Source organism: Acinonyx jubatus, chromosome D4, assembly GCF_027475565.1.
Source record: "Acinonyx jubatus isolate Ajub_Pintada_27869175 chromosome D4, VMU_Ajub_asm_v1.0, whole genome shotgun sequence".
Lineage (NCBI taxonomy): Eukaryota > Metazoa > Chordata > Mammalia > Carnivora > Felidae > Acinonyx > Acinonyx jubatus.
This window is the reverse complement of record NC_069391.1, coordinates 47178732-47203667: the sequence shown is the minus strand read 5'-3', so window position 1 is coordinate 47203667 and position 24936 is coordinate 47178732. Positions and strand designations below refer to the sequence as shown.

Sequence of the window (24936 nt, the reverse complement as noted above, 5' to 3'; positions counted from 1 at the left end):
TATACACTTTCTAAAGCATCCTTGGGAGATTTTAACAGTTGTTGATTTCTTTAAAAAATACCTGTTACACACAGATAAAAATTCTAGCTCCATATATTACTATAGAATATCTTTAAAAGACTGGTAAGAAGAGAAGCAAAAGATTAGTCAACCATATAACCATGTACAAACATTTCTTTGTTTCCAAAAATGTATTTCATTTTTTTGTGACAAATATTTCCCTTTCTAGAGAAAGCTAGGATTTTGTAATTTCTTGGAGTGTGCATGGGAAAGGAAAGAGGTTGAAAAGATATTTGAAATAAAATATGTATCAGAACTTTTCTAAATTTTAAGAAATTTAAACAAAACCAGTACTTGCATACTTGCATATTTATATGTTCTAGTCTGTAAAGAACTAGAAGAGACCATTGTCTTGAGGCTTTCTTAAGTGGACTCTCTTCAGAGCTTTGAAAGATGTGCAAAAGCTTAATCTGCAAACCATTGAGATTCAACCTTAGGGATGATCAGAACTTTACATGATTCATCTTTAACTGGCCTTAAAATAAAATAGTCCCTTAAATAACAATACTTATATTCTGTCTCTTCTGTTTTCGACAGGGAATGTGTATTGATAAGTGATTTATCTTTCTTTTTTAAAAATTTTATTCCACTATAGTTAACATACAGTGTTATATTAGTTTCAGATGTAATATAGTAATTCAACAATTGTGTTTATTACTTATTGCTAATTGTGATAAGTGTACTCATTAATGCCCTTCACCTATTTCACCCACCCTGCTCCCCTCTGGTAACCATCAGTTTGTTCTCTATAGTTAAGAGTCTGTTTCTTAGTTTGTCTCTCTCTCTCTCTTTTTACTTTTGGTCATTTGTTTTGTTTTTTAAATTCCACATATGAATGAAATCATATGGTATTTGTCTTTCTCTGACTTATTTCACTTAGCATTATACTCTCTTTTTAATGGTTGAGTAACCTTCACATATATATCACATATTCTTTATCCATTCATCTATCAATGGACATTTGGTTCCTTCCTTAATTTGGCTATTGTGAATAAAGCTGCAGTAAACATGGGGTGCATATTATCTTTCTGAATTCGTGTTTTCATAGTCTTTGGGTAACTACTCAGTAGTGGAATTACTGGATCACAGAGTAATCCTATTTTTAATTTTATGAAGAAACTCTGTACTGCTTTCCACAGTGGCTGCACCAGTTTGCACTCTCATCAACAGTGCATAAGTGTTCCTTTTTTTCTCCACATCTTCATCAACACTTATTTCTTATGCTTTTGATTTTAGCCATTCTGACCGGTGTGAGGAGATATCTCGTTGTGGTTTTTGATTTACATTTCCTTGATGATGAGTGATGTTGAGCATCTTTTCATGTGTCTGTTCGCCATCTGGATGTCTTCTTTGGAGAAATGTCTGTTCATGTCTTCTGCCAATTTTTGAATTGGATAATTTGGTTTTTTGGTGTTGAGTTGTGTAAGTTCTTTATATATTTTGGATACTAACCCTTTATTAATTTTGTTTGTTCTTCTTTTTATGGCTCCTTTAGGTGTAGGTTTAGGTTGTTTATTTGAGATTTTTCTTGCTTCATGAGGTAGGCCTGTATTGCTATGCACTTCTCTCTTAGAGTAAGTCCCTTACTATTATTGTATTACTATTGATTACTTCATTTATGCTTGTTATTAGCTGTTTTATACATTTGGGTGCTTTCATGCTGGGTGCATAAATATTGACAATTATTATATCTTTTTGTTGGATTGTTCCCTGTATGCATGTGTGGTGTCATTCTTGGTCTCTTGTTACAGTCTCTGTTTTAAAATCTATTTCAGGGGCGCCTGGGTGGCTCAGTCGGTTGAGGGGCCGACTTCGGCTCAGGTCACAATCTCGCGGTCCGTGAGTTCGAGCCCCGCGTCGGGCTCTGTGCTGACAGCTCAGAGCCTGGAGCCTGTTTCGGATTCTGTGTCTACCTCTCTCTGACCCTCCCCCATTCATGCTTTGTCTCTCTCTGTCTCAAAAATAAATAAACGTTAAAAAAATTAAAAAAAAATCTATTTCATCTGACGTAAGTATTGCCACCCCAGCTTTCTTTTCATTTCTATATGCAGGATAAATGCTTGTCTACTCCTTCACTTTCAATCTGCATGTGTCTTTAGGTCTGAAATGAATCTTTTCTAGGCAGCATATAGATGGGTCTTGCTTTTTTATCCATGTGGTCACCCTGTGTCTTTTGATTGGGATATATAGTCCATTTATATTCAAAGTAATTATTGATAGGTATGGACTTACTGCCATTTTTTACTTGTTTTATGGTTGTTTTTGTAGTTTTTCTCTGTTTCTTTCTTCTCTCTTCTCTCATGGTTTTCTGGCTTTCTTTAGTGGTGTACTTGGGTTCCTTTCTCTTTATTTTTTAAATATCTATTACTGGTTTTTGATATGTGGTTACCATTAGGTTTATATATAATATCTTATGCACATAGCAGTCAGTATTAAGTTGATGGTCACTTAAATTTGAACCCATTAGGTACTCCAGGTTTTAGGTATATGGGGTCATACTTTACATCCTTTTATTTTGTGAAATAGTAATCACTCCTGACTGATTTTTTACAGATACACTTAATAGTACTATTTCTGTACTTCATACTTTTCTTACTCCTTCTTATGGTCTTTCCTTCCCACTCAAAGAATCCCCTTTATTATTTCTGTGGGCTGGTTTAGTGTCATGAATTCTTTTAGTGTTATTTAACTTTTGTTTGTCTTGGAAATTTTATCTCTCTTATTCTGAACAATAGCCTTGATGAGTATTCCTGTAGATTATTTTGTTTCAGCACTTTGATTATATTATGCCACTCTTTTCTGGCCTGCAGAGTTTCTGGAGAGAAATCAGCTGATAGACTTGTGGGGTTTCCCTTATATGTAACCATTTCCTTTTTTCTGGCTGCTTTTAAAATTCTCTCTTTATTGTTACTTTTTGCCATTTTAATTACTGTGATTCTTGGTGTGGACCTCCTTGGGTTGATTTTCTTGGGGGCTCTCTGTGCCTCCTGGGCCTGGGTTTTGTTTCCCTTTCTAAATTCAGGAAGTTTTCAGCTATTGTTTCTTCAAATAAATTTTCTGCCCACTTTTCTCTCCCTTCTCCTCTGGGATCCCCATAATGTGAATGTTATTAGGCTTGATGGTATAATTGATTTCCCTCTGTTTATTATCATGTAATATTATTTTTTTCCTCTCTTTTGTTCAGCTTCATTGCTTCCGTTACTTTGTCCCCAGGTCACTGATCTGTTCTTCTGTTTCTACTAGTCTACTATTTATTCCATCTTGCGTATTTTTAAATTTTATTTATTGAATTCTTCCTTTCTGATTGGGTTGATTGGGTCTTTTTAATGTTTTCTGTCTCTGTTAAGGGTCTCACTGAGGTCCTCCAGTCTTTTCTTAAGTCCAGTGAATATCTTTATGAGTATTTAAATTCTCTATCAGGCATATTACTCATTGCCTTTCCATTTAGGTCTCTTTTGTTCTGTTCTTTCATTTGGGACTTACTCCTCTGTCCCCTTGTTTTGTCTAACTCTCTGTGTCTGTTTCTATGTGTTAGGAAAGTCAGCTATATCTTTTTGCTCTTGAAGGTAGTGGCCTTATGAAGAAGAGGTCATGTAGTGCTTTGCAGTGCAGTGTCTCCTGTTCACCAGATTCTGGTGCTTCAGGGGTGCCTCCTGTGTGTGTTGTGTGTGCTCTACTGTTGTGGCTGAGCTACTTTTGCCTTTAGTCCTGTCATCTGCAGTGCTCTCTTTGCGTGTTGTGGGCCGGGTTCGTTCCCTGTGTTGTTAGTGGGCCAGTATGGGGCTGGCTTGGTCTTGAGTGGACTCAGACCAGGTAGGCATTTGTCAGAGATGCAATAGCACTAAACTGCAGGGAAATTTTCCCCATGTTATTCCCTGGGAAACTTTTATTGATGGGCAGGGTCTGCAGTCACATCAGATGTCTGACCCCAGCCCCACTGCTGGGGTTGCTGTCAGACTGGTGTATCTTTGGTTATCTTCGCCCTCTCTCCAGGGCAGGAGTCACTTTGGAGAGGATCTGGCCTCTGCTGGGGTTGCTTGCACACTGCCAGGCTTCTGGCACTGCTTTGGAGGTCTCTGGCCAAGGGTATGTTGGATGGGGCAGATCTGCAGGAGAATGCAGGGGCAGGATATGCTATTAGCAAGTTAGGTATAGAATGTTGGTGCTATGCTAGTTCCCATATGTATCCGTGTGGCTAGGCTGGGGGACAGGGGAGGGAAATAGTGCCTTCTAGCTCCTTCATTCCTGGTGAACTCTTCCAAAGATCCCTGCCCCTCCAGCACGGGCTCTGAGATTGATAAACAAATATCCCTTCTGTGTTTTTCAAACTGCTGCTTCTATTCTTTATCTCCAGGGGGCTGTTTGTTGTGCTGTCTCTTTAAGTGGGGGAACTCAGTTTTCCTTCATTTTCTCAGCTCTGCTAGAGCCCAGCCCACTGATTTTTAAAGTCCTAGGTGTTAAGCCCCACTGATTATAAGACCTCACAAAATCAGGCTCCTCTGATTTTCAAAGCTAAATGCTATGGAGATTAATCTTTACTGTGTGGGGTTGTCTATGCCTGGGGTACATGGTGTGAGAGTCTTTTTCTCTTCTTTCTCTGCACCCCTGGGGTCCCTCCCTCACATGAACAGCCCTGCAGGTCTATCTCTTGACCACATCTCTGCTTTTCCTGTCCTCTTCAACATGGCCTCCTGTCTACATGTAGCCGAGGAGATTCTGCCCTGCCAGTCTTTGGGTAACATTCTCTGGATTATTTACATTGATGCGAGTGTTATCTGGTTGTATCCATGGAACAAGGGGAGCTTAGGATCCTCCTAATCCTCCTTCTTCTGAAGTCTCTCAAGTGAGTTTTGCTATAAAACCAATTCTATTTAACATTCTGGTACTAGCACATTCTATGAAGGAAACAAAACAAAACAAATTTAAACCAATCTTTCAAAAGGATTCATTCCTAAAATCACTTACTATTTAACACTTTAATCTGTATATTAAAAGCAACATTCTTTCTTTTACTTTTCTCAAAGATTTAAAAAAATTTTTTTAATGTTTTTATTTATTTTTGAAAGAGAGAGAGAGAGAGACAGAGCATGAGCTGGGGAGGAGCAGAGAGAGAGGGAGACACAGAATCTGAAGCAGGCTCCAGGCTCTGAGCTGTCAGCACAGAGCCTGATATGGGGCTCAAATTCATGAACTGTGAGATCATGACCTGAGCCGAAGCTGGATGCTCAACTGGCTGAGCCACCCAGGCGCCCCACTTTTCTCAAAGATTTTTTTGAGCAACTGGTGTGTGGTGTGTATGTGGAGGCCTACTATATGTGTTCAGGTGTTGATACTTCTGCTTGGCCTTAATTGCTTTCAAGCTATATCTATTTATCGTGAACTTAGGTTTCGAAGAGAATATACACAAAATTTTGAATTTTATTCTTTGGGAAATAAAAATAATCCCTGAATAAATGAAAAAAAAATATTTATGTAGTGGTTTTGACTTTATTGCTAAATGGTCTTCTGAAATTTCATTCTTTTAATTGGCTAATTAGTAATTACTAGTTAAGTTAAATAGTTTGTCATATGCAAAAACATCCTTGGTTTTGTAATTAAAACTAGTGAGAAGAATATCATTGGCACAAAAAGGAACAGTTTTGAAATTCAACACATACTCAAAGGAGAAAAGCTTGAGTAGTCAGTTTGACCATTAACATAGGTACATTGCATAAACAAACAAAATTTAGACTAAAGTAGTTCTGATATACTGTGTGATCTTTATAGGACTGGATGAATGTACTTCTCAAAAGTTTTGTGATACAGCAAAATCATTTTTTGCCTTGTTGAAATAACTATGTGATAGAGAAGAGTTTGGGGGAAATTTATACTTTTTTAAAAGTTTATTTATTTATTTTGAGAGAGAGAGAGAGAGAGAGTAGCAGCACACTAATGAGTGGGGGAGGGGCAGAGAGAGGGGGAGAAAGAGAGAATCCCAAGCAGGGTTTGCACTGTCAGCTCAGAGCCTGATGCAGGGCTTGATCCCATGACCGTGCTATCATGACCTGAGCTGAAATCAACAGTTGGAGACTTAACCAATTGAGCTATGCAAGCACCCCAGTAACTACGTGACGAAGGAGTTTTGGGGAAATTTACACTTGACAGAAGGCATTCTCAATATTTAAATATCTTTTTTTTAATTTACTATTTTTATGGAAAATAAAGCTGATGGATATGTACTGTTGTTCTGTGAAACACAAATACACCTATATATACATATACACATAATAAGTCTGTTGTAAATTTAAGCATAAAATGAGGGCTGGGGCGCCTGGATGGCTCAGTAGGTTGGGCGTCCGACTTCAGCTCAGGTCACGATCTCACTGCTCGTGAGTTAGAGCCCCACGTTGGGCTCTGCTGACAGCTCCGAGCCTGGAGCCTGCTTCGGATTCTGTGTCTCCCTCTCCATGCCCCTCCCCTGCTCATGCTCTCTCTCTCTCTCTGTCTCTCAAATATAAAATAAAACATTAAAAAATTAAAAAAAAAATGAGGGCTAAAATTGTTCAATTTACTAAGCAATACCAAAGCAGAGGGCAAGTAGTATTATGGTGGATGAGAAGGTCCCATGGACAAAATTGAAACTTCCACCTTGGCTAGGAAATATACTCAGAAGCCTTCAAGATTAATCTTAAGTAATGAAGAGGACATGTGAAAGCATACGCATAGAGAAGGGCATTGCAACTGATTCTGCATTTGGACGATAAGAAGTAAATATGAGATAGTAATTGTAGCACTCTGTATTTATTCAATGACATTTCAGTGTCCCTTAAAGTTGCAGTGGGAGTTGTTTTGGGTAGATGACATATTTGCTCATTCAACCACCCTAAATTTAAGAATGGGAGATCTTTCAAGCCAAGGGAGACCTGATTTGTACCTGTTTGTAGGAAAATCAGCCCAGTTAGCTCTTTTTTGTTCAAATAAAAGCAGAAATAAGCACTACTACCATTTATTGAGTACCTGATATCTTCAGGTACCTTGCTTGCTGTGACTTTTTCAAAGGACTGTATTATTTTCCCTGTTCTACAAATAAAGATAAAATTGTCCACATAGCAGAGACCTAGGATTAATCAACATTGCAGACAATAGTACAGAAACACTATCAATGAATTTTGAAACCTAAGCACAAGCTGTATAAAGTTATTTTAAGTCTGTTTTCAGATTGAAGAATGGGGAGTGCAGATATTACAAGAGGTTAGAAGCATCTTGATAAAGCTCTATTTTAATCATCCTTAACACCCTGGTGGCATTTCCTTGGCTTCTGTAAAATTGTACTTTTCTGTTTATCTTCCTCCTTTCTGACTGAAATTTGCTTATCTTGGATTTTGGCTGCTCTTATTTTTAACATCGCTACCAACATAGTGTACTCTCCCAAGATGATATTAATCGTTTTGAAAAGCTGTTAGCACAGAGCCTGACGTGGGGCTTGAACTCACAAACCATGAGATCATGACCTAAGCCGAAATCAAGAATCAGTCGCTTAACCAACTTAGCCACCCAGACACCCCTATCCTATGTTTTTAATTATCATAACATTTGTAGTATTTACATGTTTTCCCAGGTCTTGACTGTCACCTTCCTGCTATTCTTTATTTGATAGCTGTGTTCAGGACAAGCCAGCATTTACTTCAGCAGTTTCTCAAATACAATCAGTCCCAAACTGAAAATAATCATCCCCACATGTTCCCATTTCTTTTTCAGTTACTCTGCTTTTGTCTCTGTTACATGGAGACATTTTCTCATGTCCCAGGCTAGAACATTTCAAGCCATTTTTTTTGTCTTCACATTATTATATCTGTTTCTAAGTTCTATAATTTTCCTGTCAGTTGCGTCATTGATTTACCCATTTCTTTCCATTTCCAGCTCCTTAATTTAGGACTTCCGAATCTATGTCCAAATTATCTTTCAATGAGCACTCTGATGTCTTTTCTCACTCTTTGTCTTATACTCAAAATAGCCTCCTTTCCTACAGTCAGCTTCATTCTATATATTCTTCTCTGATGATGCCTGTACACCTAAATCTTGGCTTTCTGTAACCAAATCCTAAATCTTAGAAATGAGACCATGTGGTTTAATCCTTTATTGAGTTTTTATTTCATATTGTCTTCTCAGATAAATTATCACCTCTCTTAGGTCACGAACTGTGGTCATGAACCCTTTGATAATTAGAAAAGAATTAGAGCATCGGGACACTTAATAAATACTAAGAATTGACCGAAGGACTTTTTCAAGACTACAGAGAAAGAATGAGAAATGTAACCAGATCGCCAAACCAGACTCCAGATTGATTCAGTATGTGTGGCAGCTAAAAACAGATTATAGAACAAGGTGTATCTCAAAGTTTATACGTTGGCTTTTCTACTTGGCCAAATTAGTTACATCCTTTAAACCGCAGTGTTCTCATTTGTGACATGGGGATAATCCTATCCATCTTCTGTTATCATTGTAGATACTAAATGGGATAATAATACAAAATTACTAAATTTGTATATTGCTAATACCTTAACTGGATATTTTACATGGGTATTTCATTTACTATGTGATAATGACTTCTTGAAATACACTGAGGTAGGTGCTATTATTATCATCTTCAGTTTACAAAGAAGTTAAGGTTTAGAGACTAAGCAACTTGCCCAAGATTATAACTCATGAGCAATGGGACAAGGATGTGAACCCAACGTTGTAAAATTTAACCCCTTAATCAGTAAACTTTAATGTATGTAAGCATTTGACACAATGATGAGCTCATATTACATATTCAATAAATGATAGCAGTTTTATTAGCATGAAGGATGTCTTCGCATAAGATTTGAGGGCTTGCTGTTGAATGCTGTTGGATGAATGCATTCTAGTCTGTCTTTCTATTATTATCACCTACTCTCCTAGACTCTATGCCACTATTTTAGCAAGATTGTCCTCTAATGTATCCCTTGGTAAATGAAACAGGAAATTTCTTATTCCCAGTCCCATGATCTAACAGGAAATCAAACATACTTTTCTCTAACAACTTCGTAGCCTTAAGAATAAGTATTCCATGTCCTCCTTTGGTGTCTGTAGGAGAAATACTTAGATTGTGGAATCTAAATCTTAGTGGTGGAATTAACTAATATTGTGACCTTGAGTATGTTATTTTTACCACTTTGGGTTTTATTCTTCCCATTCTAAGAAAGGGGCTTGAGTTATTTATTTTCTAATGGCTCTTAAAAATATTTTACGGCAGCCCTAAATATGGAATTAGAACTCTGAGTAAAAATATATAATTGGAATCGTGAAAAACAAAGAATAACTGTAGGAACATTAGTTTTATGTTCAAATATTTCAATGATTATACGTCTTTAACATTGTCTCCACCAACATTTCTTTCCTTTAATTATTCCAACTGAAAACTTTTCTATCTATCTATCTATCTATCTATTTATGTATTTATTTAGAAACTAGCCTGCAAGCATCTCAGAGGAGGGCTTGCACTTCTAAAAGTTGTTTTAGTCCCCACCACACCCTTTCTCTTGTGATCAAGAGGATGAGAAGGCAGAATGCAGGCATTTGGTAGGACTGCCGTATTAACACTCCTTGCTGTTCGCAGCATAGTTCTCCAACCTGTTTCAATAACAAAATCATTAATTATTCATTAGAACCTTTCTCTTCACGAGTAATTAGTTAAGCAGCACTGGAAGAAGGTTCTAAGGGGAACATGTTCACAGACCAAGAAGTCAAGGGTGTTAAATTATGATCATGATTGTTTTATTTCGGAAAGAGACAGCACGTACTACTTATTTCTGTCACTCAGAGGCCAACAACGGCAACGCTGATGGTTTACCTGAGCTCTGCTCATCTGTTTACACTTTTACATCCAATAAAGCTGTGCAGTTACTATGGCAACTGGGAGTCTATAAGGTCTGTTTCAAAACCTGTGTTTGGCAGTTTATGTGCATAAATCTTCAACACACTGATATAAGGCTCTAGTCCAGTGTTTCATTAATTTGTATTTTCTTTGTATCTCAGATAGATAGTGTTTTATTTTATAAACTGTGAAGTCAAGAAGAGGTTGGCTGAAGAAACAATTTGTCTTGAGAGTCTAACCTTGGAGACTCAGAGAATTCTGGCCTATTAGCATGAAAATAAAGCCCAAAGCTTGGCATTTCAGATATATAAACATTAACACTAATTTCTTCTACGAAGTTGGTAAAAGCATTGGATCTTTTACAATTCGGGTTCCTAAGCAGTTCAATAATGACTCCTCTAACTGGGAAGGTAGAAAACCAAACACTGGTTTCCAAAGGAGAATGAGCAGTAATGGAGTACGTTTTCCTCCTTAATATTGATATATAAAACTGTATACTAATAGTTCTACGAGATGATAAAACTCTTCTGGTACAGGTGAGGTTGCATCATTTCTGCCCAGAAGAAGTCATTAGAGAAAGAGCTCAACTAACACATATGATCAATACATCAAACTTGCTCAATAGACTCCTTTTTGTGTCAGAGTGTCTTGTAATCTTCAGAACTTTCTCCAGCAAATATTTGAACTATATTGAGGAAGTGTGGTCAGTGTGGGTAAGTGTAGTCTATTTGAACCTGCAAGTCTTTAATGTGAGGTCAACATGGATTTGAAATCTGGTTCTGCTTAGCAACTTGACCTTTCTGAGCCTCTGTTACCTCATCTGAAAAATTCAAATAGGAATATATATTAGCTGTGTTATTGTTTGAATTGCTATATAGATTACCTGTTTTTCAGTTATGTTTTTCAATTATGAAATAAACATAAAATTTACCATTTTAACCATTTTTAACGGTACTTAAGTGGCATTAAGTACATTTACATTGTTGTACAACCATCATTGCCATCTATCTCCAAAGCGTTTATCATGTAAAACTGAAACTCTGTACCCGTTGGACAATAACTTTTCATTTCCTCCTTTCTCCAGCCCATAGCAACTACCATTCTATTTTCTCTCTCTCTGAATTTAACTGTTTTAGGTACCACATGAATCTTACAAAGAATCATTTGTTCTTTTAAAAAATTTTTTATATTTATTTATTTTTGAGAGAGACAGAGTGTGAGCAGGAAAGGGGCAGAGAGAAAGAGAGACACAGAATCTGAGTCAGGATCTAGGCTCTGAGTTGTCAACACAGAGCCTGATGCGGGGCTCGAACCCACAAACTGTGAGAGCATGACCTAAGCCTAAGTCAGATGCTTAACAGACTGAGCCATCCAGGTGCCCCAAGCATTTGTTCTTTTGTGAGATTTATTTCACTTAGCATAATGTGCTCAAGGTTCATCCATGTGGTAGCCTTTTCCTTCCTAAGGCTGAATATTATTCCATTGTGTGTGTATACTATATTTTGTTTATTCATTCATCTATCAATACACAGTTGGGTTGCTTCTATCTTTTGGCTATTGTGAATAATGCAGCTATGAACATGAGTAGAAATATCTCTTTATGTCCCTAATTTAAATTCTTTTGGGCTTACACCCAGAAGTGAAATTGTTGGATCACATGTATTTGCATTTTTAATTTTTTGAGGAAATGCTCAACTGTTTTCCACAGTGGTTGCCCCATTTTACATTACCACCAGCAGTTCCTGAGGGTTCTGATTTCTCCACATCCTCACCAAAACTTGTTGTTTTCTTATTTTTTGATAATCACTATCCTAATAGGTATGTAGTGGTACTTCATTATGGTTTGATTTGTATTTCCTTACTAATTAGTGATGTTGAGCATGGTTTTATGTGGCAGTTTGTATATCTCTGGAGAAAATCTATTCAAATCTGTTATGGGCTGAATTGTTCACATGTTGAAGCTCTAACCCCAGTGCCTCAGAACGTGACCATAGTTGAAGATAAGGTCTTTCAAGAGATAATAAAGTTATAATGAGATCTTTAGGGTGGGCCCTATTTCAACATGACTGGATTTCTTGTAAGAGGAGGAAATCGGGACATGCATATGAACACACAGAGGAAAGACCATAGAGAGAGAAGATGGCCATATATGGGCCAAAAAGAGAGGCCTCAGAAGAAATAAACTTTGATGACACCTTGATGTTTGACTTCTAGCCTCCAAAAATATGAGGAAATAAGTTTTAGTTGTTTAAGCAACCCAAGTCTGTGGTTTTTGTCATGTTAGCCCTGGCATACTAATATGTAGTCTTTAGCCATATTTTTAATTGGGTTGTATTTTTTGGTTGTTGTTGAGTTATAGAAGATCTTTATATATTCTGGATATTAACTCCTTATCAAATGTATAATTTGCAAATATTTTGTATCTTTCCATGTATCTAGATTAAATTTTAAAAATGTGTCTGTATTTTATAGTTCATAGGTAACACTCAACAAATGATAGCTGCTGTCGGTAAATGCACAAATGTACACTTATTATAATTTGTAGCCCTCTTTATCTTTTGCTATTTTCCTTTTTTACTGTAAAAATGGGGCAAAAAATGAAAGAATAATTATTTAATGTTAGGGAGTCTCTGGATATCAACAGAAAAAGCATAATTGTCCACTACAGATGACTTGCCACAAACAAATTGGTCAAATACAGCATCTGTTAAACATTAGAATCTAAGAATATGTCAGGCTGAAAAGAGGATATGTACATTCTGGGATATGTAGACCAGACATATAGATAAGCTAAGTGGATAATATATACAGTGTCCTATGATTTGATACTGTAGAAAATTAGTTTTAATATGATTCAAATCCTATGCATTGATTATGATGTGACCAATAGACTATAGGAGACAAAATTAATATGTTCGTTGGAGAAAAAAAAAAGACACCAAAGTCTTGAACATTGAAAGCATGCTATTTTTTTCTGTACAGAGAATTCCAAGTACAAAAGCTTATAAAGTGAAATTTATTTAGTAGTTTGTAGGAGCATTTTCTGTTAGAAGAAATGGAATTAAGTGGTGAAAGAAGTTGAACTTAAGTGCTCTTACGCATGGGCACCTGGGTAGTTCAGTTGGTTAAGCACCTGACTCTTGATATCGACTCAGATCATGATCCCAGGGTCATGGAATTGAGCCTCTTGTTTGGCTCCATGCTCAATAATAAGTAAATAAATATCTATTTATTAATTAAAACTGTTTATTGTTTATTAATTAAATACATTTAATAAATATTCATTGATTTGTTTATTTTGTATTCAAAATAAATAAACATTTAAAAAATGGTCTGATTCAAAACAAAGACAAAAATAAGGCAAAACAAAACAACCAAAATAAATAAGCAATATTTCTAGCTTTTTTTAATTTTTAATTTTCTTTTTAGAGAGAGAGAGACAGCATGAGTACTGGACAGAGGCAGAGAGAGAGAGAGAGAGATAGAGAATCTTAAGCAGGCTCCATGCTCAGCACAGGGCCCAACACGGGCCTTGATCCCATGACCTGAGCCCAAATCAAGAGTTGGATGCCCAACCAACTGAGCCACCCAGGTGCCCCAACATCTCGAGCTTTATCTATTGAGCCTCTTGTTTTGCCCTGGATGAGTAAAGTGGGAATATTTATTTTGGAATTGCTAGTAAAATATCACTTAAAAAAGTTCTTTTTGTATTTGTAAACTACAGAGAATTGCTTTAAAAAGCAGTATTTTGGGGGGGCTGCATAACAAGGAATTGTATTTTAGTTTTGTCATTTGAAGTTAGAAATTTAATAATGACACTAATTTGAAATAATGAGAAACAAATAAGAAATAGATAAAAGAGCAACATGAATTATACCCAGTAAAGCTGGAAAAAGGTAAAACAACAACAACAACAACAACAAAAGAAAACCAGGATGTCTGTTGTCACCACAGATAATGCAGTAAGGAAAGAAGTAGTCAATATTGGCTTGAATATGACGGAAAGTTTCATAGGAAGGGTGATCCTTGAAAGTTTTAGATAGTTGGTATTGGAAGGAGATGTCTCTCAGGGTGAGAGAACCAAGGTATGAAAAATAAAGAGGTAGGATTTAGTATGGTGTGGGTTGATGGAGTTTGATTCTAAGCAGTGCTATTCTGAATGGTTCCTCAAGGTCATTTTTTTGTGAGACAGCTCAAACTGACCATAATGTTGTCTTTGATGTGTATTTTTATTTCTTCAAGGGATAAATTAGTCTAATGACTGGAGTGACTTAATTGCACTATTTAGTGTTTAGATTATTGTGGGCCAGGATTTAATGAGTTGTTACTGTGTTTTATTATATGTTGTAAATATTTATCTTAGCCTGTTTGCACCATTCTTTAGAAATGTTTGATTTACATATGTCTTTCCAAGATAGAAATGCATAATTAGTCATAGATGACAAATGGATTTCATTAAGTATTTCAATATGTGGTAAATTGGTTGTATGAAAAATATGATTGATTTCTTTCCATCTGAGATACATTTCAGGTGACTAATCATTGAAACCACAGCTGACATGAGGTATCTTTTTTGTTTTTTCTTATCTGTGTGTACTTTGTGGTTGTATATTCAATGATAGGAGGTATGTTGTAGCAAGGTATTTGTTTATCAGATTGTGTATAATAAATCCATTAATTACACTCTTACATAAATTGATGAAACAACAAATGAGGATTATCTGTTAGGTAAGTACAAGGATGTAGCATCTAGGAAAAGATAATATAAAGAAAACTATAGGTTGAGATAGATTTAATAAGGGGATGAATGTGTTATTATACATGTTGAACAGATCCTTTAAGTAAAGTGTATTTGTCTTTAGTTTTTGAGCTTTGAATCACAGATTTATTTTAATTCAAGTTTTTAGTAATGCTTTTAAAAATGAAAGATGAAAGTTAAAAAAAATCCACTTTACCAAAATAGAGAATTTTAAGAATTACTCCAATTTCAAATTACAGTTAGTAGTGAAAGAAAAATTCTCATATGGTTTTTGTGTTATTATAGTGATGTAGCTCTGGCCTGAAGCTGAAGTATTATATTTACTATAAAATTATGGATGGCCATGTTACATCACAGATGATGAACATAGATGAACATAAAAATTTTTTGTACCTTCAAAATTCTGTGACTCTGTGGGCAATTATAAATTTACCTGGGATGTAAAATATGGTGTTATTCAGAAAATATTATATAAATTCTAAGTAAAAATAAAATCTCTTAAATTCAAGGGCTATAATATTGGCATTTTTAAATGTGATAAATTGATTATTCTAGGAGGAAGAAAAGTTATGCTACTGTCTTGGTTTGATTTGACTGTCTCATTGCCTTTGCCATTCCTGATAATGTTTGGAAGAAACCGACTAATTATTTAGGAAAGCATTCAGTTTGAGTAATGTATGCTGAGTTCCCCAGAGGGAAAATACATTTAATTATTTTGACCAGAATAACACTTAGTTTAATCTTATCACTGATATCTTCTTCACTTTCTCTGGTCATAAATTATTCTTCTCAAGATGGATAGAAAGTATTAGAGCATTTACTGCCTCATTAGGAATTCCTTCCCAGAACAGGTGCATCAATGTGTTTAGTAGGTGAGGTCAGTGCTGGAGAGTGCTAACCAACTGTATATTCTCTTTGCCGTAGTCTCCCAGCAGACAGAAGAGAACCATAGTCTTAATCTTAATTCTCTTTTCTCTTTAACACTCTCAAATCCCCCCAGCATCATCTAATTTTAAAGGAATAGGTGATTCAGTAGTCAATAGCACTAAAGATATCTGTCCCCAAAACGACTAGTCTGGAGTTAGGAAGGAGTCAACTCCATCTGGAGTTCAATCACACTTTCCCATATGGTTAATCACCAGCTGCTTATGAAGGAGAGTGTTGTCAAGGCTGGTAGGCCCGAAATTAGCTGCGCGTCTGCATTTTGGCTATAGGCAAAACCTATAACAAGCTTAGAGTGTATGAAGGCAAAGATAGCTATGACTCCTTTATTCCCTACTTTTTTTTCAATATGAAAAGTGCTGTATTAATAAAAGAAAATGTATCTGCGCTGGTAAGAAGCAGTCTGTATCACTTTCTGAAATCCAAATTAAGTCTGAATATAATTAGCATGTGGCTAGACATGAGTATTATTAATACAAGTCTTGCGACTTTACAGCTGGCATATGCAAGTTTCGGAATTTTATTTATGTGATTCATTTTACTCTTTCCTGATAAGGATAATAGGTTTTGGTTGCTTAAAATTATGTTTGCTTTGTTTATAATTCATGGGTTATATCCTAAGCTTTTTGAAAGCTAACCTAGTGTGGGGACATTGTTGCCTTAGTCTACTATAGAATGCTTTTGAATGCCTGGAAGTTAGTATCACAGATGTTTTTGTTTGTTGTTTTATTTTACTATTTTTTGTTTTTTAGTGATGATTAGTTTTTGATTGATGCCTATTTGGAGATATTTAAAACTTCTTGTATGATAATTACTGAAATTATCAGTAATATCTCTATCTTGAAGTTTTAACTTTTTTTTTTTTTAATTGAGTGGCATTGGTAGTCTTAGCCATAGATAGGAACAGGAGGCAAACTATTATTCCGTTTTACTCAAGCAGAAAATTGAATTTAGTATCTGGTGTGTGTTACACAGTGACTATTTGGTTAGGGATATTGGACCTCGTTTCTTATCCAGCATAATATTATGGGAATTAATGCCTTTAAACATTTTGCCACTGAATTTCTTATGTTGAGACACTAGACCAGATCTTTTGGAGGAAGCTTTATGCAAAGTGACCATGAGGGCGGGGATCGTTTATTCGCATTGTAACCAACAATCAAAGTCTATGTTTGTTGTTTTCAGTGGGGTGATTTTCCCTCTCTTTAACGGTCAGCAAAAAAAACCTGTAATGGAATTGAATTGAAACTGTGATGACTTTTGAAAAAACAATTTCCTGTATAAGTTATAATTTAATGCAAAAGGCTGCACAAGCCTTTCAGGATACAGCTTGGTGATCTAGATAGACACTGATGATGTTAATTAAGTACCTGTGGTCCATTCCACTGATTTGTGAAATGTATATAGGAGATGGGGGCAGAAAAGCTTTAAAAAAATTGCCATAGTGAGAGCAACACATTTTTTGAATGAGAATATTTTAAGAATACATTTTGGCAGTTTAGGTAAATGTACACTTGTAAAAATTATGTCATATACTTCTCGTGCATATGCATGTTGCAAGATGGTTAAAACATTGCACCAGGGAATTGTTCTGGTCAACCTTCAATGATAAATTCATACAGACTTTTCCAGTGAAGAAGCAAAATGATTTTGAACAACCAGCACTATAAAGAATGTGACATAATAGCCACTAACTGATTTGGATATACTTTAATATTCTCACGTATGTCACAGTAATTTCAAGTTTGTGTAGTCAGCCTTATTGCTTTACTGAATTGTGTGCTACTGCTGTAATATCCCCATTATATAGACTTCATCCAAATGCCCAACACCCCAAATTCTTCTTATTTCCTTTACATACTTTACCTTGAAATTAGGGCATTCTGCCAAAAAGTAAGTGGTTGTGATCACATGATCCAAATAAGCACGTGTCTTTTGTAGTTAACTAATAAAGGTATTAGCACAGTTCAACCCTATTATTTTCATAATTCTTTAAAAATCTCGTTTCCTCTTGGGGCACCGGGGTGCGTGGCTCAGTTGGTTACGTGTCTGACTTTGGCTCAGATTAAGATCTCACAGTTAGTGGGTTCGAGCGCTCTGTGCTGACTGACCGCTCAGAGCCTGGAGCCTGCGTCGGAGTCTGTGTCTCCCTCTCTCTGCCCCTCCCCTGCTTGTGCTCTGTCTCTGTTTTTCAAAAATAAATAAAAATGTGAAAACAATTAAAAAAAATCATTTTTCCGCTTTATTTAAGCAATCGGGTTAAAACTCTAAAGACAAAATCATCTATCTATTAAACAGGAATTTAATTGCTGGAAGTAGGAAAAAAAATGAAATAATTCTAATGGGATTTTAAAACATTTCATTTCTAACCAATATCCTCTAAGGAAATGTAGTGTTAGGAAATAATCCATGAGTGGCTATTTATCCATTCTGTTGCAGTGGCTCAGCCCAGTTGATAGGAGCTGATGTCTACTGGCAATATACGCCATGCACATGTGTTAAATCGTTTAATCCTCAAAACAGGCTTCTGTGGCAGATACTATTATCATCCTCCCTATTTTACAGATAGCAAACCGTGGCACTGAGAATTTAAGGAACTTGCCTGGTGTCATTTGATTAGTAAGCAGAAAAGCTGTGATTTGAACTTTAGGCAGTCTGGTTTTCCAGCCTGTGCTGGATTTTGATATTGTAGGTGGTAATGGATGGATTGATCAAAAATGATTCTTTCAGTTTGCGAAAATCCTGGAAATAGCATGGAACAAAGGTCATTTACTTCTGAGCAGAGGGCACTTCAGACATCCATGTAGAAAGAAAGATGTGCCAAAGAAAAGGCTTAGTAAGAGCAGGTGTGAGACACAGGAGGATTTTTTATAGCATTGCTGCATCATTCTTTGCACAGATAGCTGGTGTAACTAACCCTGACGATGAATGATTTTGTCACGTCTCCCTGTGAAGATTAACTAGGATTTCCCAGTAAACAAAAGTGCCCCATGATGCAGTTTTACAGACACTGCAGATCCAGATGCCACAAAACTCAGTTATGACATTGCCAGTTCCAGTCTTTTCTTTTCTTTCTGTGTTTAGAGCTCTAAATACCCATTGTGTTTTCCAAGTTTTTATTTAAATGCCAGCTAGTTAACGTACAGTGCAGTATTCATTTCAGGTGTAGAATTTAGTGATTCATGCTTCCATACATCATCCGGTGCTCATCACCAGTGCCCTCCTTCATGCCCATCACCCACTTAACCCATCTCCCCGTCCACCTCCCCTCTAATAACCTCAGATTGTTCTCTATGGTTAAGAGTCTGTTTCTTGGTTTGCCTCTCTTTTTTCCCTTCTATGTTCATTTGTTTTGCTTCTTAAATTCCACATATGAGGGAAATCATATGGTATTTCTCTTTCTCTGGCTGACTGATTTCACTTAGCAGAATACTGTCTAGCTCTCTTGACATTATTGCAAATGGCAAGATTGCATTCTTCTTGATGGCTGAGTAATATTCCATTGTGTGTATATATACACTACATCTTTTTTACCCACTCCAAATGTCTAATAAGTCTTTTTGTTATTCATTTATCTTTTCTTCCTTTTTGTGCCACAAAGGTGAGGAGACATGAAATCAAGGTTAACATGCTGGGGGAGGAGGTTTAGAGAAAGGGAGAGAAACCCTAGTATTCTCTTTTCTCCAAGACCCGATACCATCAGGGCTGCAGGAGGGGGAGACAATCCCATTTTAAATTAAGTTCAGTGTATTGATCACTAATGAGACAGGATGTTCTAATTTTTGAACGTAGACTGTGCTTTGAATTTAAAATGGTTTTACAACTGTTGAAAGCCATGGGTCCTACAGATTTTTAATCTAGGGTCAGGGAAAACAATCTTTCACTACTGAATAAATTTTAAAGGGGCAGTGGGAGTCACAAGTAAAGATGTATTTTGATTACATCCCATATGCTGTGCTTGATTAACTTGTGTAGAAAGAAATCATCAGGGGGAGTAATAGCATCTCCAACCACATAGCTAATAAGCTCAAATGTAGCTACATCGGATGGGAAGGGAGCCCAGTAGGCTTGTGGATGCTGAGCTGCCAGCAACCAGGTAAAAGCTGTGGCTGCTTTGATATGTTTTCCACTGCTTTTGATTAGTATTGTAGATGGATTAAGGTAATAGATATGAAAGTACAATGCAAATTATAAAGTTGATAGAGATGCAAATTGTAGTTTTGTGTATTTTTTTTTTTACGTTGAACTATGCCAATAATTATCTTCATTACATTTGCTCCACAAACACTTGTTTTCTTATGCAAATTCTATCCTTTAAAGGATTACGTTGCTTCACTTATAATTTCTGGCTGGTATTTGGGACATAACTTTTTAAAAAAATATATAACATTTTACAGGATATCTTGGTGCAGTTTTCAGATGTGAATTTTTAAGTTTAATTACAACACTCTTGAGGAGACAGAAATAATTTTGAATTGTGTTGAAAGAATCTGGAAAACCACAATCTAGATTTTTCTAGTGAAAAATCACTACAATAACATCCGTATATTTTTAGCTGAGATTTTTGTATATCCAACGCCAGTAGGGTTACCCATTAGAAAAGAATAAGGTTACAGATTAAAAAAAAAATTCAACACATAATTTTAAATTCAATATATAACTTCAGGTGTCATCTAAGCTCCTTTGTGGAACAAGGTGAGATAAATACATAAGTACATCTATAATATGGCACTTGTGTCCATTTTAAATATACAGAATTGCAGTAATTGTTTATGGACTATATTAAAAAATAACACAAATATGGGGTGCCTGGGTGGCTCAGTCGGTTAAGCGTCTGACTTCGGCTCAGGTCATGATCTCGCGCTCTGTGAGTTCCAGCCCCACGTCGGGCTCTGTGCTGACAGCTCAGAGCCTGGAGCCTGCTTCAGATTCTGTGTCTCCCTCTCTCTCTGGCCCTCCCCCTTCATGCTCTGTCTCTCTCTGTCTCAAAAATAAATAAACGTTAAAAAAAATTAAAAAAATACACAAATAGATTGGAAGGTTATATACCAAACTTTTGGCATTGATTGGGTAAGATTAGAAAGTAGGATATTAGGAAAGGAACGGGGCTGGGGGAGATTTTCAGAAAAGACTCCAATTTTATTTGTAGTATTTTCTGTCCTTTAGTCATGAAATCTTGAATGAAAAGTAACAAAGTACTAGTAATTAATTCTAGATGGTGGAATCATAAGTGTTTGTTGTATTATTTATTTAAACTCATCTATATTGTTAATTCTCTCAAAAGAGCCAAGTAAGTGAAGGCACTCTGAAGCGTATTATATAAGCTGTGCTTTCCACTCTGGAGGAATTTACAATTTAAAAAGGAACAAGTCAGCCTGAAGTGAGACAAATGGATGGTGAGTGAAGACCAGAAAAACATGTCTGGATTGGATACACCATGAGATATAGACCCTGTTTTTCTCTTTGAGTCCTCAGCATCTTGCACAATGTCAGATACATGGTAGAGGCTCAGTAAGTATGTGTGGGTCTGACCTGAGGTCAGAGATCCAAGGAGAAAGATAGACTTAATTAATTGTTATGGCAGGCTATCAATGTCATAGCAAGCATATAATCTGTTGTTATAAGGTTTGAGAAGCACATAATGAACTGCAGTCTCATACTATAGAAGACCATGAACCTGTGAAAGATGAAAAAGATAATTAAATAAGTTACTAGAATAAGAGCGCTGTAAGGTGTTCCTGGCTCACCTGCAGCCTTTGCATATTCTTCCTGCCGGAACTGAATATTGCTCCGTGTCACCTCCTAGCTAGGAGGAGATGTGTCCTGTTGGAAGTTTTCTTTGAAAGCCACTTGATTTGGAAACACCTGTAGTGATTTTTAAAAATGAAGACTTCTGATTGCGTTCCAGACCAACCATATCAGATGCTGTACGTGTTTGGCCTAGACAATGTATTTTAATTAACTTGCAGGTGCTTCTTGTTGAGAACTCTTTGATTATGGAATATGGATTTGATTGTAGAGCCTAGTATGAAACATTAGAATGGAACAGCCTTGAAGTCCTCAATTGTGAGACTATATTTCAGGAAGTATGCAAAGTATTATAGAATTAGATAAAAACCTAATGAGTTAAGGGAATGAGAAGACAAACCACAGACTGGAAGAAAATATTTGTAGAAGACATATCTGATAAAGAACTGTTACTCATAGTATACAAGGAACAACAATAAAATTCAACAACAATAAAATGGAAAACCTAATTAAAAATGGGCAAAAAACCTAAATAGACACCTCACCAAAGAAGATATACAGATGGCAAGTAAGTATATGAGAAGATGCTCCACATCATATGTCATTAGGGAATTGCAAAGTAAAACACTGGTGAGATACCACTAAATACCTTTTAGAATGGCCAAAATCCAAAATCCCGACAACACCGAACGCTGGCAAGATGTAAAATAACAAAGACTCTCATTCATTGCTGGTAAGAATGCAAAATGGTACAGACACTTTGGAGGACAGTTTGGTGTTTTCTTACCAAACTAAACACACTCTTACTATATGATCAAGCAATGACACTCCCTGGTATTTACCCAAGTATATTGAAAACTTATGTCCACACACACACAAATTTATAGAAGCTATATTTATAATTGCTAAATTTATAATTTATAATTTATTTATAATTGCTAAAACTTGGAAGTAACTAAGATTCTTCAGTAAGTGAATGAATAAACAGTGGTACATCCAGACAATGGATTATTATTCAGTGCTAAAAAGAAAGGCGTTATCAAGCCATGAGAAGGCATGGAGAAATTTTAAATGCACATTACTAAGTGAAAGAAGCCAATGTGACAAGGCTACACACTGTGTGATTCCAACTATGTGACATTCTGGAAAAAGATGCAAAAAGATCAGTGGTACCGGAAGAAGTGGGAGAGATAAGGAGGGATGAATAGATGAATAGGTGGGACACAGGATTTGGGGGCAGTAAAACTATTCTGTATGATGCTGCAGTGATGGATACATGTAATTATCCATTTGTCCAAACCCATGGAATACACAACACCAATGATAAACCTAATGTAAATTATGAACTTTGGGTGATAATGCTGTGTTCATGTAGGTTCATTGATTGTAACTGATGTACCACTGTGGTGAATAGGATGTTGACTGTGGGGGAGATGGGTGAAGATGGGGAGTACATACACAGGAATTCTCTGTACTTTCACTCAATTTTGCTGCAAACCAAAAACTACTCTAAAAAAATTAAAGTCTATTATTTTAAAAATCCCAATAAGTGATTGATTCCTGCATTTATTTATTCATTCATAAATATCAATTGCATGTCCATTGTGTGGTTGGCATTCTGTATTGTACTAGGCAAAGTATGCCAGTTTGAGAGACAAATCAGTATATTATAGTGTGATGTGATAAGTACTGCAGTTGAAATAGAAACAAAATGTTTCAGTGGTCACTAACTCAGCTACAGAAAAAGGCAATACAAAAGGAAAAAAAGAGTTACTAACACAGCTTTAGTCAGTTGGAGAAGTTTCAGAGGATGTAAGAGTTGAATTGAGAATTGAACAATGACTAAGAGTTTTCTAGTTGAGGTCTTTTAGGGAAAGGCAATAGAAGCATTAAAACATGAAGAACTGTAGCAATCATGAAATATGATTGATTAACTCTCTTGAATGTCATCCACTAGCCCACTATCCTCATTCTTTAAAAAAACATTTTTTTAATGTTTTTATTTTATTTTGGAGAGTGAGACAGAGTGTGAGCAAGGGAGGGGTAGAGAGAGAGGGAGACAGAATCTGAAGCAGGCTCCAGGTTCTGAGCTGTCAGCCCAGAGACTGATGTGGGGCTTGAACTCACTGACTGTGAGATCGTGACCCAAGCTGAAGTCGGATGCCCAAATGAGCCACCTAGGCACCCTCCACTATCATCATTCTAATTATGGTGCTATAGGTTAGTTTCCTGATGGTGAGGCTTCACATATGTAGTGGATAAATAAAGATACTGATTACCTTAGGGGTAGAGAAGAAACATATATTTAGATGTGTATTAAAATATTGTCAAATGTTTCCTTTTATAAATCAGAAATATATTTTTCTAGCTGTCCTAATTAGTTTACATAGTTTAGATTTAATTAGGTTAAAATGGAATATAATGGAACCTCTGCATTTGTTCAGTAAATAAATGTTTTAGTCAATAGATTGTTTTTTAACAGGGTGTTTACTTATGATGCTCTTTATATCAGTGATTAATCCAATCTAACATCTTAATGGAAAGGTCTGTTTCTTTTCCAGCTAATGTGATAAACACCAACAGTGCAGCAGCATCACCTTAATTGCATACACCGAAGTCTAATATTAGACAAATTGTATTCTGTTGCCTATCTTTGGTTCAGTGGACTTCAGCCATTGCAATAAACTCTTTAAAGACAATAAATGGTGTCTCTGCAGTGTGCACCAAATGCTATTACTGTCATATACTTGCACATAAGACTTTTCATAGAATCCTTCAGAGGGGCCAGGGTTCTAGATTTGATTTCAGTTAACATTTACTGCTTCATGCATGGCTGTGTATGAGGCATTTACTGTTATTTTTATTATTGTATACCGTATGTTATCAGTAGGGAACTGGTGCTATTATTTTATGTGGTCTTGAGTTATAATTTTGGAAGCTGAGGGTGGGCACCTTTACAGAGGAAGTTCATCATCCTCAATTACCTCTCTTCCCCATGTCCTCTTATGCAATATCCAATCTATGCACTTTATAAGGACTGATTAGAAGGGAAGGCTATTTTCCATAATGAGGTATTTAGTAAACAGAGCACATGATAGATGTTGAAAAAATAAATTATAAGAAAAATGATGCAACAACACATAATACATTAACTTGGGAAATTTGGGGGAAGCTGTTGGGCAATAACAGTAAAAAAATAATGAATGAGGGCTTGAGACATATCTAGATTTTTTTTCAGTTCAGTTTTACTGAGCATCTTTTTTGAAAAATTACAAAAACACCTTCGGCTTTTAAGGATCCACTATCAAAACAGTGAGTGGTAAACTGACGAAGCTAACAATATTTCTTGTAAAGAGTTTTGAATATCCTCGATGACTTTCACAACCATTTTAACCTGTTCACAGAAACATCTGTGAGTAAGCACCTGGCATGGTGGTATGGAGGTGAAGGTCACATGCCTGGCCTTCAAGGAGCTCACAAAAGAGTCGTAACCAATCATTACAATAATGGCCATAACAACAGCTTACTGTGCACTCTGAATATGCCAGGC

General features: G+C 36.1%; 1 pseudogene; it reads right to left on the bottom strand.

Annotated features, from left to right (window-relative positions):
• LOC106986375 (transcription initiation factor TFIID subunit 11-like) overlaps window positions 1-24383 on the bottom strand; it is a 29751-nt pseudogene extending 5368 nt beyond the window's left edge.
• Window positions 24384-24936: the final 553 nt, after the last annotated feature.